At 38.3% G+C, this 17,359-nt stretch overlaps 1 pseudogene; it reads right to left on the bottom strand.

The window, feature by feature from the left end:
- Positions 1–13,328: 13,328 nt before the first annotated feature.
- Positions 13,329–14,080, bottom strand: LOC141491051 (alpha-N-acetylgalactosaminide alpha-2,6-sialyltransferase 6 pseudogene; annotated as a pseudogene).
- Positions 14,081–17,359: the final 3,279 nt, after the last annotated feature.

The following is a 17,359-nucleotide window of genomic DNA, read 5'->3' as shown; positions in this document are numbered from 1 at the left end:
GTAAACCTTTCTTATATAAGGGGTTCTGAGAATTTCAGCACAGTTTTAAGTTACTAAAACTTAAAACTGCACTAAGACTTCTGGGATATCATGTATAAATTATATATTTTATTATTCTCATACCACTGATATTTTTAAATAAAATTTTATTTGCATCTGTTATTTTTACCTTTAAATTCCTCTCAAATCCTTCCCCATTCCCCTCAAAGAAAAAAAAATTTACATCATATGCTATCTTCTACACCTATGGACCCCTCATCTCTGCCATGAATCCTTCGAGACCAAGTGTATTATTTGTAATTTTGCATTATTAAAAAAAAAGACTCCTTATCTCATCCTGGCTAATCATACTCCTAATGGCATGAGAATTTTGGTTTGCTTCATTTTGACCTGAGGACAAGTTCAAGAAGTCTACTGATCTCAACTTCCCTGATAACTGGGATTGTAGGCATGTACCATTATTCTGGTACAACTTTAGTTTTTAGTTTTGTGGTTATTTTTTGCATTTATATTTTAATAGTAATTTTGCATATAGCTTTACTGACTACTTTATTTTACATTATTTAATGTATTCATATTTTTCTTACAGCACAACAATCTATTATAGTTATATACAACAAGTTGTTTAATCATCCACAGTTAAGGGGCATCTCTTTCTAGTTCATAATACAAAAAGTGTTGCTCAAATATTCTGGCATATGGAAACTTTTTTTTCAGTCAGGACTTAATAGTGGAATCTCTAGGTCAAAGTGCAATGACATGTTAGTCACTTTATTTAAATAATTCCAAATTCTAGAATGTTTAATTAATTTACAATTCCATCAACAAGACTATCTTTCCAAAATCTCTTCAACATTAACTATTTCCTTTTTTTAAAAAAAAAACCTGCCCATTTACTGTTACTATTATCATAATCACTATTATTTTATGAAGAATGCTTATTGTCCAAACTATGATATTCAATTTTATAGACATCCTGCAAAACTCACACACTGAAATAAGTATCTAGGACAGAAATCCTAATGGGCAATGAACTGTGCCCAGAATTGAACAGGAGGGGAGTAGACTGGATTATCTTTGGGAAGTTACAAAGTTCTTTTTGTGACTTTAAACTCCTCTCTAAACAAAGGTCCACCTCTTTACATGAATATTCTATTGGTCTAAGAAGTCAGAGAATAATAGTTCCAGAAGAACTAAAAGTAAATAGCACTCAGAAAGAAATGGAGAGGCATTTGGCAAATATGAACAAGCTGAAAATAAATTAAAACTAAAGATAAATTCAGTAAACAATGTCATCAAATAAAATATGACTTAAAAGAAGATGGGATGTTACTTTGCTAAGGGTGACAGATGACCGATGGTCAACTGGTATACTACTTATGATGCAAAAAGAAGTAAGACCCTCACCATATTACATTGTTACACTGAATCATGTTAGGTGTGGTTTTTTTATTTTATTTTATTTTTTTTGCAAGGCAAATGGGGTTAAGTGATTTGCCCAAGATCACACAGCTAGGTAATTATTAAGCATTTGAGGCTGTATTTGAACTCAGGTACTCCTGACTCTATCTACTGTGCCACCTAGCCACCCCATGTTAGGTGTTTTAAACCCTTCCTCTACCTCCACCCTCACCCCACTCCTACCCCTCTGTTCATGGCAACTTATGGGAGGAAAAGGACACGAGTCACAGAATGGGCAGGAATGGATGGGTCTTATCTGTATACTTAATACTCACATCATTGAAATAATGGATCAATTTCAGTATTTGAGGATAATAATGTTGATGGTGTGATTAGGTTTCTTGAGAGGCATGGCCAAAGGGATGGAGGGGATCCCCGTGGAGTTCTGAAGATTTAAACTAAAGCCCTGCCTCTGACATCAGTTAGCTATGTGACCTTGGTCTTGCCACTTAACATCTCTCAGGCACACTCTAGGACTTTAAGTTATAAGTTGTTCTCTAGCAGTGGGAGGAATCTCTATGTAGGTAGTTCTTCAAATAAATGGAATTGAATGTCTAATTAAAAACATTAGAGTACATAAAATGGTTGTTTTTAAACAATACTCTCAAACAAGCAATTAGCTTTAGGAAGAAACACAAGCACATTTTGTCACCTGAACACATACCAAATTCATTTCTATGCTACCACAAAAACTCCTGTTGAAGGCAGTTGCAATAAGAAAACCATTTCATCCATATTGGAAATATCAACATGGACATGACAAAATAATTTGTTGATATTTGATGGACACTCCAGGAAAAAACACCTATAAATATTTGAGCAGGTTGTTCTTTGGATTGTCTGCCTGAACCGGCCAGTAAACTCTTCCTTCTGTTGGGAGCTCTGGCCACTGTCTTAGTAGAGCAGGGATTATTTGATCACAAGGACTCTCAGAATACTACTTTGTCTGAGGGAAACTACTGGACAGAAGGAGAGTCAGAAACAAAATGCAGTCACTGAATATCTTCAATGCCTGAATATATTCCTGAAGCCTCAGGCTAAACCCCCTGCTGTTTGTTTTTCAGACACCTGACCTTTCCACTAAGCTGACTTTCTTTTCAAAGATTCTTTTTTTTTTTTTTTGAGGGGTGGCCAACCGTGGAGCTTAAAAAGTCATAAAATCAAAAGGCAATTTAGGACAAATAATATCCTAGAGTATTTGCTTAAAATCACTTTGGAAAATGTCATCAGTAAGATGTTGAGTCAGAACTTCCTGGGGCTTCCCTGGTGATCCAATCTTTTGGTGGTGGTGGTGGTGGGGTATTTTCATATTTATTTTCTAGGATGCAAAAAGGAGGCGAGGAAAGCCTGTGGAGGCAGTTATTTGTCTTCTCGCTATTTGAGTACCCCTTTTCTATTATTTCTCTAGGCAGGTCCCCCTTAAGAAATCTAAAACCTGTAAATAAAGTTGGTCCTGGGGAACAGCCCCAGAGAGAACTGTGTCTACATCACATTTGATTAAAATCCTGGCTAATAAGCCGTAAACCCACTTGGCAAATGTCTGACTCATACACTATTGGATGTATGACAACTATAAAGCCTGGAAAAAAATGCAGTGGGCTCTTGGGGCAGGAGTGAGACTTTTGCCAATGAGCTATCTTTGAGCCCACTGGGGAGACTCTGCTTTTCCTGACCTGCTGATCCTGTGGCTGTATGAGTTAGTTTATTTCCTGCTGTGAGTTTGAAGGATGGAAAAAGAAATGTCACGCTAATGGAAAAGTCTGTTTTTCTTTTGTGTAGAAGACAGGGCTTTAACATTAGGAGATGGAAGAACCAAGTTTGGGTCCAGTTTCTTCTGCTTATGTGTTGTGGCAAATCATTGTCTGATTGACAACATCCTCTTCTATAAAACTGGGGATAAAAATTTCTCCCCGGCTTAGTTTATAGGACTACTGTGATATCAAAAGAGATCATAGATATTTAGAAGGGGTGAGAAGAGGGATTTGGTAGTTAATCCTTCCTGCCAACTTAGTTGATATGTCAGAGGGATAATCCATAAATACCCTCACTTCTATACTTATAGAAAGTCTGGACATGTCCATTTACTCAAAGTATGAACTTTGGTGGAAGGTATGAACAAAGCTGGAAACAAGACCTTGAATTTTCTATTCAATCAATAAATCAAAGTAATTTGAACTAAGCTTGAAAAAAATCTTGGGGGCGGCTAGGTGGTGCAGTGGATAGAGCACCGACCCTGGAGTCAGCAGTAGCTGAGTTCAAGTCCAACCTCAGACACTTAATAATTGCCTAGCTGTGTGGCCTTGGGCAAGCCACTTAACCCCATTTGCCTTGCAAAAAAAAAGCCCTAAAAAAAGGTCTTTGATCAAATTGGAGAGAGTGGAGGCTGTTAGATAAAGGGAAATGACAACATAGAGACAGTCTTGAGATTGACTGAAGAAACGGTCAAGTTATTCCATCATATTCAACTCCTTGTAACTCCATTTGGAATTTTCTTGGCAAGACCCTAGAGCGATTTGCCATTTCCTTCTCCAGTTTCTCCAATTTCCTTCTACAGATGAGGAAACTGAAACACATAGGGTTGTGACTTGCCCAGGACAATTAGTAAATCTGAGGCCAGATTTGAATTTAGGAAGATGTGTCTTCCTGACTTGACTGCACTTGATCCACCATGCCACCTAGCTGCCCCTAAAACTTGGTCACACTCTCTCTTTAAAAGAGCAGAACAGGGGCGGCTAGGTGGTGTAGTAGATAAAGCACAGGCCTTGGAGTCAGGAGTACCTGGGTATAAATCTACTCTCAGACACTTAATAATTACCTAGCTGTGTGGCCTTGGGCAAGCCACTTAACCCCGTTTGCCTTGCAAAAAAACAAAATTAAAAAAAAGAGCAGAACAGTTTGGAACCAAGGAGATTATGATGAAAAGTCAATAGAGAAGTTTCTGAAACAGAATTGGTTGGAGAAGATCATGAACTTCTATTTTTTTTTTAGGTTTTTGCAAGGCAAACGGGGTTAAGTGGCTTGCCCAAGGCCACACAGCTAGGTAATTATTAAGTGTCTGAGACCGGATTTGAACCCAGATACTCCTGACTCCAAGACCGGTGCTTTATCCACTATGCCACCTAGCCACCCCGTGAACTTCTATTTCTTATCCCTATCTCTTGCCTTCTGAACATTGGAGGGTTAGAGGATTTGGACTTTTCATCATCATCCTAGTTGCATCCCTGAGAATGCAGGGTCTGGCAAATGTGCTTGTATCAACAAGTGAGAGTAAACTCAGTATAATAAAGTAAGGCAGCTTTAGGACTCCACAAGCAACCCAGTCAAAGTATTACTAAAGGAAACATCTCGATATTTCTAGCAAAGGGATTTCTACGAACTATGAGCTTTTCTCTTTACCACATATGTTCTAAGTGTGAGTCCACTTTTCCATGGATTGTGTTTGTACTTATATAGTGATGTATCATTAATGTTTGGGGAATGCTTTGTACCTGGATTGTGTATATTATTTATTTAACTGTGTCATAGACTTTTTGGGAATGTTTATTACCTTGATAAATATACTTTTCTAAAAGCTAATCAAGTTTGAATGATTGATATCTACTGATAATGAAAGGAAGCACACTAGTGGGGGTTCAGGAGTTAAAGTATTAGAAGGATACCCTCAACCCTTTAGAGTTTACCTCCAGGGTCTTGAGGGGAGACATAGTACCTTTCTTCTGGGAACCTAACTTGCTAGTATAAGCAAGAGTTAGAAAAGTCAACTCAACTTGTACTACAGATGTAATCAAAGAAAGTAAGAGTCGTAAAAGTTCAAAGAAAAAAACTAGAAATGACAAAAATCCATTATCCTTTCAACCCATCTCAAAAAATAGCTAGGTGTTGAAGGCCAGCAAGATGGCATAGTAGATAGAGTGCAGGTCCTGGAGAACATTGCATCCCTGGCTGGCAGATTTGATTTGATTAAGAACTGGATTTGACTCAGATTTGAATTCTAGTCCCACCCTTGTTAGTAATAGAAATATTAAGGAATATTAAGTCAGAAATCTGGATTTGAATTCCAACTCTTATACTTAGTTGTTCTATCCCTTAATCTCTCCATATATTAGTTTCCTCAACTGTAAAAATGAGGAAATTCTTAATGTGGGACCCACAAATTTAAAAAAATAGTTTGATAACTTTATTACATTTCTTTAATAATCTATGCCCTTAAAAAAACATTATTCTGAGTGTGAGCCCAAGGACTTCATATTACATATCATGCAAAAAGTTAAGAACTCTAGGACTAAGTGATCTTTAATATCCCTTCAAGGTATAAATCTATGATGTTGTGATCTAGGAATATAGTTGAGGAGGAGTTTTCATTTCTACCTTTCTAGAGTTCTCTTTGGATTCCTTGCTAAATTTTCACACAAGGAGACTATGGCTCAATTTATGGCTCACTTATACAGGTTATAGTTCTGATCTTCAAAACCCTGAATCAAGAGCAACATTACTCAGCAAAATGGAGAACTCCTTGAGAAATCAAAATGCGGTTGATACTTTCATATGACTCCCATTCACCTTTCCTCAATTCCCTTCCATGAAGATCTTTAGAATAACCAAGAGACAGCTTTCTCCTCCATCTAATTAAAGCACTGCAATGGATAAGAGGCCACCAATAATTGGCCAGGAGAAGGATGTTATAAGTTTACTTAAAGACCCTATGAATCCAGAATAATATACATATTTATGAAGTTCAGCAGTACATTTTTCCTACACACACACACACACACACACACACACTGGAAACTGCAAATGTCCTAGAGTATTTCAATAGTGTTTTAAAAATTGAGCAGGGGATTAAATAAACATGTAAAATTCCAGTGTTATGAGTCTGCAATGCTGACTTCCTAAGATGAGTACGTCTGATATCACCTCCCTAGTCACCAAGCAGCCAACTGTAGCTATTGTAAAGCCAAAGGATGTAGAATTACATCTATCATTAAAGCCCAACTCAATATTTCTTCAGTGAAACCTTGCCTGTTCTCTTCCATTATTTATGAAGTGACTGTTTTCACAAACCCTGAACTTACATAGCAATTTGTTTATATTTCCCTTATGTACTTTTCATGAAAGGAGAAAAAGGTTACTGAGGTACAAATTAAAAGAATCTTGAGGTTGGGAACAGGTAAGAATTACCATTCTGCTTTAGAATTATAATAGTAATGTAAACAAAAACCAGACATATTCTGTCATGTGCCCTAAAGGCTTGAAGAGAGAATTTCAAAAGTTTTGACTTGATACGTAGAATTTCTTGGGTTAAAATTCTAAAGGAAAAGTTGGCTCAGATGATATGGAAAGCTCTCAAAGATGAAATTTTTACTCAATCAATAAACAACTATTAAACATATTATGTACCTATCATTATGCCAGATACTGGGTATACAAAAATAAAAATGGAATAGTCTTGTCCTCAAGGAGCTTATGTTCAAAGATTTGAAGATAACTAATTGCCAGATATGATGCAGAAGGAATCTTTGTTTTTCTGAGATTACCTCTAACTGAGATACTCTGTGACAGATTATTAATTCATAGTCAAAAGGTATGTTAGGAATTATCTAGTTCAACTCATTTTATAGATTAAGAAATTGAGGATCAAAGATTCCAAGTGATTATCTATTGTCAACCAGTCAATAAATAGCAGAGGTAGGATTCCATTCTGACTTCAGATTTAGTATATTTCTATTACTCATTTTGTTTCCAATGTATCATATCTATCTACCAGATCAGGAGTTCTTAACACTGAATCTGTGAACTTATTTTAAAAAATATATATCTTGATAACTTTAATTAGTTAGAATTGGTTTCCTTTATAATCCTTTAAATTGCATTATTTTATGAATTTAAAATATTCTGAGATGGAGTTCATAGACTTCACCAGGTTGCCAAGGGGGTCCATAAATTTCATTAGACTGCCAAAAAGGTCCAACAACATTACCAGATTGCCAAAGGAGTCTGGGAGAAAATATTGAGAATCCTTAGACTAGGCTGAAGTCCCATGAGGGCAGTGCTTACATCATATCTAATCTTTGTATTTCTTATCCTCTAAGCACACTGCTCTCATAATTGATGCTTAATAAATATTTGAACTAATTTGAATTCTCTACTCAAGATAGACGTGACTCTAGGGGAAATAGCTACTCAAAGGAAATAAAGCTGGAGACCAGACATTAGCTATTTTAATTCAACCAGTCCATTCTCTGATATCCCTCTACAGATTTTAGAAAAATGGTGATTTTTTAAGAAACTCCCACTGCCTGGATTTAAAATATAATGATGATAGGTCAACAGGAGTTTGCTTTTTTATTGATTTACTTTCCAATTATATGCAAAGATAGTTTTCAACCTTTGTCCTTTCACAAGCTTTTGAGATCCACATTTTCCTACCACCTTCCCTTCCCACCCTTTTCCTCATGGCAGCAAATAATCTGGTACAGGTTTTACATGTAAAATTGCATTAATATGATCAGCAGGAGTTTGAAAATATATGAGAAGCTATGACAAATTAGAAACAAGGTTAAAAGACTTATTAACCAAGGTACCTCAGTTAGTAGTTTAACTATTTAAAGACATCCTAGGGGATGGGGAGGTAAGGAGATGACTGAACTATATTCTTTAGTGGCTCTTTTCTTGCTTGCTTGTCTTTCTTCTTTCCTCTTCTATCTCCTGCCCATTTGTTGTTTCATTCGGAGCTTCCTCTTGTCAACAAATAGCACCCCTTAGTGGGCTCTGTAACCAAGTGCATTGACTTTTATGACTTTAGTGAAGCAGTTTTGTCTCATTTTGTTTCTAATTCTTAAGACATTCAACAGAACTTGGCTACTCATCATTAGAACTGTTCACATGGAAGCTGATTGATTATGCAATGGCAATGTTCCTGTTGAGGGAGGGATTGGATTAGATTAGATTAGATTGGATTAGATCCTCTGAGGTTCTACAAAGCCACAAGTGGAATCTGGTCCTGCAAGCATGACAAGACAAGCTCCTGACCTAATTTGGGGAGGGTGACAAGAAGAGGAAAAGCATAACCAGCATGCCAGTTATAGAAACTTCTTGGGTGAATTGTTGTTTGTGGGGTAAGGAGCAGGACAAGATCCTTCATTGTGTCTGTGTTGGGAGTGGGATGTATTTAAGATGTTAAGAAGGAGTAAACCTGTGTAATTGAAAAGATGGTAATGGTTTAAATAGAATATGTTCATTTGGAAGAGTGCAGTATTATGATTTATATTTTGGACATGATGGAATTAAGTTGTTTTTGTATGCTTCTATATAAAGATGTCTAGAAGGGAATTTGGCGATATACAACTAGAACTCAGGAAGGGGATTATAGCTGGGTGTATATAACTGGGAATCATATGCAAAAGACAATTGAATCTGTGAGAGCTGGTGAGATCCCTGAGAAAGAATATAGTTAGATGATGTGATATGGCTGATAATTGAGAAAAGGAGACTGAGAGCAAGTGATTAGACAGGTAGGAGGAGAGCTAGGAGATAATAGTGTTTCAAAAGCAGAAGGTGATAAGAATATCCAGGGAGGCAAGGTCATCCACAGTATCAGAAATTGTAGAGAGGTCAAGAAAGATGAGAACTAAGAACTCATCAGCAGATTTAGACCCTTGGTAGCTTTGCAATGAGCAACTTTATTTGAACGATGAAATTGGAAGTCAGATTGCAAGGGACTGAACAGAAGGGAAGTAGAGAAAGTATTTTATCAAGGTAGAACCAAGTGAGGGTAATGACAATATATTTGTAGATGAGATTTGTTAGGAATAGAGGAGAACTAAAGGAAGAGACCTTCCTATTTCAACCAATTTATTTTCTTAACTGAAGGCTAGCTCAGGACCTCTGGAATGACAAATGTGTGAGGAGATTTGGTTTGACTTCTTTCTCTGGACACCAATCTCTTCCTTCTTCTCCACTTTCCCTGTCTATGAACTGGAATGATGTCAGACACATGTTGATGGTAATACCATATGGTACATAGAATGCACTACACTGTAAGCCAAGGTGGGAGATAACATAGGATTGGAATCTTCCACCAAGAAGAGGCAAAGGGGAGGACCATTATGTACAAAGAATATAGAAACTTGAAGGAGCATAATGTGTTCAAAGAACACATTGATCTGACCTAGATCAAACAGACATGTGCTCAGGTGGTCTCACTTTTAAGGTATGTGGAGCTCATACAGGTCACTCTCAGTATTCTGCTTTGATATCAGGAATGCTGCTCCTCTATGACTTCCCTATACCCCTAAAGACTGCAAAAGAGCCATGATTTCCAGAATTAAGAACATTGCTAGTCCTTTTTCTTCTCCTGTCATTCTTCCAGGCTCATAGCCTTAGATATTTCCCATGCCTGCAAGGCCAGTTAGGCACTCTCAGCATTACTAGTAATTTGTTCTAAACCCAGCTTGTCCAATTCTGGTTATGGCTTCAAAGTTCCATTCTGAGATTTTTGCTCCACTGGATTTTGGGTTTAAGCTTATGTAGGACCAAAGAGACTAATTACACCAACCCCCGCATTTTACATGTGAAGAAAAGAAAAATCAAAAATATAAAGTAACTTGCTCAACATCTTACAAGTGGTATATAGCAAAGTCAGAAATAGTCAGCTAACTAAGCATTCTCTAAATTTACTGTGTCCTCTGGCTGATCTGTTGTCCAGGTTCTTCTGTTCAAGGAAAACTAGCATCAAAATAACCAACCTATTTATTGTGTACCTATTACATGCTTGATTTTTTTCCTTGACTGCTCTGTGGAGAACAGTAAAAGCAGCATCTCAAGGGGTTCATAGCCTAGTCAGAGACCAAAAAGTCACAGGAAACATTCAGAAAACAACATATGACTATAAATGCATGGCCTTAAATTATATGATAGTGTCCCCAGTGCTGGTAGATTCCTGATCTGGCAAAAACCAGAGTGAGCTACATTAGTGAGAAAAGGGCTAATGGAGATGGAAGGGAGCATTACAAGTGAGAAGTGCAATATGAAGAAAAGTGTACAGGTAGGAATGACCCTTGTATGTGTGGGACCTGATGTGGACCAGTTTAGAAAGAATTGAAAGATAAGACAGAAGACATAGAAAAGCAGAGGAAGTTCTGGCCCTTTCTGGTCATAGGAAATTGAACAAGTCCCTTCCATGATTTAAAATATCATTTCAGATAATTACTAACTGTGCCAATCTAGATTAGTCACTTAAACTGCTCTAGGTCTCAGTTTCCTTTTCCACAGAATGAGGAGGCAACACTCAAACAACTCTAAGGTCTCTTCTTGTTCTTTTTTTTTTTTAGATTTTTCAAGGCAATGGGGTTAAGTGGCTTGCCCAAAGCCACATGGCTAGGTAATTATTAAGTGTCTGAGGTCAGATTTGAACCTCCTGACTCCAAGGCCGGTGCTCTATCCACTGCGCCACCTAGCTGCCTTCTTCTTGTTCTAAATCTATGAATTTATAATTTTTTTCTGGACCATCCTCTATTAAATGAAGGAGCTGGACTCAATAATAGCTAAGCTCTATTTCCTCTAATCTTAAAATGAAAGAAACCCTTAAATTTGAGGTGTGCTATACAGTATGTGTAGATGAAAATGCTAGGAATGGAGTTTTGCATCACTCAGAAAACAATATATGAGTGTATCTCCAGCCTTTCTCACTGCCCAGGCCAATGACCCAGCCTTTCTCATTGCCCTGGAGTTAAGAGCTCTGTTCTCTTCCCAGGAGGACTGCATAATCTCTGTTGTGTTTCAAGCTACAGTGTCACAGCAATGGGACTACAAAAATAGCCTAAAGACTGAGACAGGAAAGCAGACTATGCTCTATCCATTCTTGCCATTCTTTCCTTCTTTTTAAGAGCTTAATATATTTATTTCTCAACAAATCATTACAAAATCACCTTTCAGGGATGAGGAAATTGGGGGTGGCGGTGTTGATGAAAATCAAGAACAGAAAGTGCTCTCCCTAACCCAAGAACTAACTTAGCTTTAGTTCTCAAATTACCTTGTTCTTCATGGCCCCCCCTGCTCCCGCCAAGTACCTTCAAAAGCGACATCCAGGAATGCTTTATCACATATCCCACATCCTTCATCATGATACTTAGGAACAAGATAGCTCACTGAATAGCTAGGGAAACCCACAGTATCCCCACTAGCTCCTTTGGGGCTGCCCTCCTAGGGGGAAAAACAGATTCAGCAATTAAGTGACAAGTTAGTAGGGAAGAAATCTGGAACTCAAGTGCTTTCAATACTCACTGCTTCTTCTGCAGTCAGTTGACTTTTTGATTAGTGGGTTTCTTTACCCTTCCAGCCAGAAGTGATATACAGACAAAATTCCAATTGTAGTTAGAATCTCTATTTCCTTTTTTATGGAATCTGGGCATTAGTAGAGTTTACAACCATAAATTCCTTTCCAAACCAGTGGAAAATCATTCAGCATATGGGAAGAGACCTCACTGAGGTGAAATTGAGACATCTGAATTAGGGAGGTAGGATGGGGAACAAATGGAGAAGAGGAAATGAGGTACTATTGATTTAATTTTCAAGGAGATTAGTATATGTAGTGAGTGTGAACACTCAGGAGTGGGGTACTCCCCCATTCCCTGGCAATCACAGCCTTGGGAAGAAAGAGGTATTGGAAGGCCAGGGAAATAGGCATTTGGGAGAGGTCCTTGTCAATTCTGATAGAGTTAGTTTCTCATCCATGCCTATCCAGAACTAGAAATAGATAGGAAACTGAAGAAGAGAGGGAAAGTAAAGGGCAGGGGATCAGAAACAGAATACTAAAATGGCTGAGCTGGAGATCATTGAGTCCAAACCCTTCAATTTAGAGAATAAAGAAATGAGATCCCATTGAGGTAAAGTCACTTGCTCAAGGAGCTATAGTGTATTAGTAGCAGAATTGAGACAAGAACCCGTGGTCTCAGTCAGGGATCCCCTACAACATACAATCATGTATCTCTCCTCCTTTTCTTTCCATTATGAATGCCAGGGGATGGAGAGAAGCAAACACTTTCAAATTCTATGGAGTGAAGAACAAAAAGCCTCTGGAAAATGTAGGGAAACAGAAATACTAAGGACTGTGCTTATCTCACCAGAATAGGACAAAGTGAAGCCAGAGAAGGGGAGACTGCATCTTGATTCACTTAGAGGACTTCTCAGAGAGTAGACCCAGGCTTTCATAGGCAGGGACATTGAGACTGTTCAATGTGGTTTGCACTGGGGCAAACTGTGCCTCTTCTCCCAGCTCTTGTTCCAAGCCCCCAGTGTCTCTGGGGCCCAGGACCTCTTTTAAAATCAACTGGGAAAAAACTGGCCATTTTTCTTTAGCTGTTTGTTTTTCATCTGTCTTTTTAGAAGAAACACCTCACAACCAGAGCTAAGGCCTCATGGGAAAAGTCTTGTCTTTGTCCTCTAATTAACTCAGAAATGGGATCACAGTTCCAGGTTGATTGGAGGATATCTAAGACCCCGATTCATTAGAAAATGCATCCCAAACCCTGTTTAGCTATGCCTCCAAGATTCTGATTGGTCAAATGATATCTTTAAAGATGCCAAAAGACTGGAGATCTTGCTCTTGAATAACTAAAAGAGATTCCAAACAGATTAGTTGAGATTTTGATTGACCAGCAGAATTCCTCTGAGTGCCAGGACCTGATCTCTATACTTGAATGTCCAGGAACCTATCTTCTGAGTTCTAATTATCCAGGAGTTACCCTTATGTCCAGGAAAAATGGGAGAAGGTAATATTGTAGGCCCAAGAACTGGAAGAGAAAAACCCTCTTTTCATTGATGAAATAAAGGTGTTTTTCCTTGTGTTTACATACATCCTGGATGTAGGCCTATTGGACTTGTATTAGTAATTGGGCATATGATGGGGCTGGGGCCTCTAGTGGCATCATCCCATAGATGGTTACAGAACCTGGTTACAGAACTCCATGGCAATTACCATTATGAACCAGCCTATACTCAGGCAGGATCAAGACTTCTCCTTGTCCTTGTCTGTCTCACTCTAGAAGATACCATCAAACTGATACATTGGGTGGGTGATACAACATAGGCAATCATGTTGGGGAAGGCAAGAACTGTGGCTAAATGACATATATCAGACACATATCAGAAACCATTGGGTTTCTGCATTTTGCTGGGAGATCCCCAGAAGATGAACACAGTCTCTAGTGTCTTATTGACAGGGTCCTGGGGCCACTATAGTAAAAATACACACTGGAGTGAGCCACAACTGTAAAGGTGGTCTTGCTAGCCACCTGTGATAATCTGTGGTGGGGGCATCATTCATGCATATGGTACAATCTACCTGCTCAATCTCTGGTTCCAGCTTCATGCCCAGATGATGGCTTGAGTGGGTGATGACCACACACTGGTAACAGTGGGAGGTCAGTGTCTTGTTGCCAAGGACTGGGACATAGCTGTTAGCAATGGCTCACTTCTTCAGGTTGGGTGGCTAGTGGAAGCAGTCTTGAACAGAATTATAGGGGAAGACAGCATTGATGCTATTGGAGCTGTAGAGGATGAGGGTGATGAACGCTAACAGGGTTCTTAACAGCACTGATCATTAGTCTCTATTTTTATTCATATTTCTCCAGTAATCTTGGGGTGGAAGCAACCTTCCAGGCTTCTGGGGAAAGGAAAGAGTCACATTTCCCCACGGGAGTACCCAAACCTGGTCTTGCTCACATAGCACTGCATTACTGCCCCCAGTCCCTCCACAACCCTGGAATCACTACTGGGCCAGGTCCCACTGCCTATTCTTGCCATTCTTTAAGTGCTTGCATTCCTTTAACTCCTAAATTATTGACCCTTTGGTCTCTCAGGCCTATCCTATCTTAGGTAACTGGCTTTTCCAAACTTTGAAAGTCAGGAGAGGGTTCTCCCAAAACTGAATATGAATTAGGTTGTAGGAGGTGGTTGGAGAAACATTAAAAAACCCATAGTGTGTAAAAGAACAAAGAAACTTAAAAATATTGAATGAAAGAACAGGTTCAACCAGAAATTTTACCATTGTGCATTTAAGTGCTGGATGAATAATCTGCAAATACCTTGCAGAATCCCCATATGATGATGATATTTCTCCTTTATTTTTGAAAAAGCCCATGACATCGAGGAGGTAATGCAATGATAATCAAGTGAATTGGATTAGAGTGAGGGGGTGATGGTGAGTGGAGATGACTCTGGATGTGAGACAATCAGGGTTAATTGACTTACCCAAAGTCACACAGCTAGTAAGTGTCAAGTGCCTGAGACTAGATTTGAACTCAGGTCCTCCTGACCAGGGTCAGTGCTCTATCCCCTGCAAAGCAGCCCACCATCATAAGAGGCAGATAGATTTCAAGAGTCATCAAGCCAAACCTATAACTGAGCACAAATCCTTTTCAACATTCCTGACAAATGATCATTGAATCTTTATTAGAAGACCTTTACCAAGGAAGAACCTACTACTTTCAAAGCAGACTACTTCACTTCAGGGTGAACTAATTGTTAGGATGGTATTCCTAATGACAAACCTAAATTATTCCCTTATCAATTTCCTTCCATTGTTTTTAGTTCTGCCCTATTTGGGACCAAATAGGGTGAATTCATTCCCTCAATCAGGTGATACCTCTTCCAGTACTTGAAGGAAGCTGGCATGTCTCACCTAAGTCTTCTCTAAAGTAAATCCTGCAGTTCCTTCAGTCTCATGAAGGATTTCTTATGGCCCATTATCAAGATACTTCAATTAATTAAATCCAACAGGTGTTTTTGGAGTCTGTGTGTTCCATTTTGTTCTGAGCCAAGAGCCTTAGGGCTAGCTAGAGTGCTTCTGAGCAATCAGATCTGAAAACAACAACACCCTGAAATAGTCATGAAAGCCAGTAGGAAGCGAAGATTTTGTTAAGATTTCAGGAGATCATCCATGTGTTGGATGAGTGTAGTCCATCCATACCACATTAGCTCTCAGCTCTTCACCAATGGACAACTGATTGGGTATGGAGTATGTAGTTTGGGATCCAGTTTAGGAGAGTTTGCAAAGGTGAGGATGAATGATGACCTCATTTTTACAAACTTCTCTATATCTTGTAGTCTGTTCCAATAAATCTCGCATTTAATTATATTCTGTTTTGTACTATTAACTCATGGGTAGTCTTCCTACAGTGTGGCATAGTAGACAGAGAACCATTCTCAAATTCAGGAAAACCTGGGATCAAACCCTGTCTTTTGAGACTTACTTTTCTGCAAATCTCTGAACCTCTAAAATACTCTGGACAGCTCTTTAAAACTCAAAGTTGTAGGCAGGGTCAGTTTGGGGTCAGTTAAGTTTTAAGTGTGAGAATGTAAACCTAAAAAAATATCGAACTCTACAAATCACAGCTTGATTTGTTGTTTTGATGATTGCCAGAGAAAAATGTTAATAACACAGATTTAACTTAATTCATTTATTTCTTCAGAGAGTCAACAGTTGAACATTTACCATCACATTCAGCAGAGTAACTGTTGACCTGCATTGGTAAAATTAGTTTCCTAACCTGGAAGTTCCCTATGCCAATCTATATATATCTATCTATCTATCTATCTGTTTTTCCCAGTGAGATCATGAGACCTCTTATGGTAGAGATGTCTATTTTTCATCTAGAAGGTGCTTGGTAAGTATATGTATGTAATACACACACACAATATAGTTATATGAGTATATATTTATGTCTACATATGCATAGATGTGTATTTCCCCTTTACAATTTTTCAGAAGATCCTTGAATTCATTAATGTTGGTTTATTGTCTCAACTGATGAAGATTATGTTCCCTGTAGAAAGAGATCTCATGAGTTGGTAGAGTCAAAAAACCATTTCAGCCCTATGATGACAAACCCACAGGGCCCATCTAAACCATGAGTGTCCAACCTATTAACATTTCTGGGTTACATTGTCCAATAAACACTTGTCAGGGGTCACATATAGAACTTAATATTTATTTATGATTATGCAACTCATAATACCAATAAGTATAATAATAAATTTTAATAATGCTGCACGAATGGGCTTTGAGGGCCACATTGGCCTGTGGGCTGTGTGCTGGACACACCTGTTCTAAACAATTCAAATTTAGCAGAACTTGCCAAATCATGGGCCTCACTGCAATAATTTTTAAGAACTCACAGTCACCTCTATTACAAATAAGATTTTACTGGAGCTCCATGGGATTGGGGCAGCTAAGTGGCATAGTAGACAAAATGTCAGGCCTGAAATAAGGAAGACTCATTTTCCTGAATTCAAATTTGGACTCAGATTTTGGGTAACTGTGTGCCTTTGGGCCAAGAAAACCCCAAATGGGGAATCAGACATGGCTGGAAAAGCAACTTGATAACATCACAAACATAAATATTTATACCTAGTTATATATTATATTGATTATGACCACATAAAGGGGCATGGGTTTCTGGGAACCTCACTTAAGAGTACATTTTAAAAAGTTCATAGATATGGAATACAAAAGGGACTTTAGAGGCTATTGAGTCTAACTCTCTCTTTTTTCCTTAATAAATGAAGAAACTAAGTCACAGAGAAGTTAAGTGACTTTGTCAAAGACAAACTCCTAGTGTCTCTGTAATTAATAGTTGAACCCAGGTCTTCCTGATTCTAAGTTCATTATTTTATTCACCATACCATGATGGCCCTCACTAGAGCTCTAAGAAACCAGTACTGGAGTCATCTTAAAAAAGAGCAGGCAATATATTAATGTTTATGCCATTCTCTAACAATATTGACTACTTAATAACTGAGTAATCTTTTATCATTCCCTTCATTGAGAAAGGGAAGAGGGTTCTTGGAAAGAGGTTTCTCGGGAACAAGAAGAATGACCCTCAGGTAATTGTTCCTGGGG

The sequence above is a fragment of the Macrotis lagotis genome, chromosome 1, assembly GCF_037893015.1.
Source record: "Macrotis lagotis isolate mMagLag1 chromosome 1, bilby.v1.9.chrom.fasta, whole genome shotgun sequence".
Lineage (NCBI taxonomy): Eukaryota > Metazoa > Chordata > Mammalia > Peramelemorphia > Peramelidae > Macrotis > Macrotis lagotis.
This window is presented reverse-complemented; position numbering and strand designations above follow the sequence as displayed.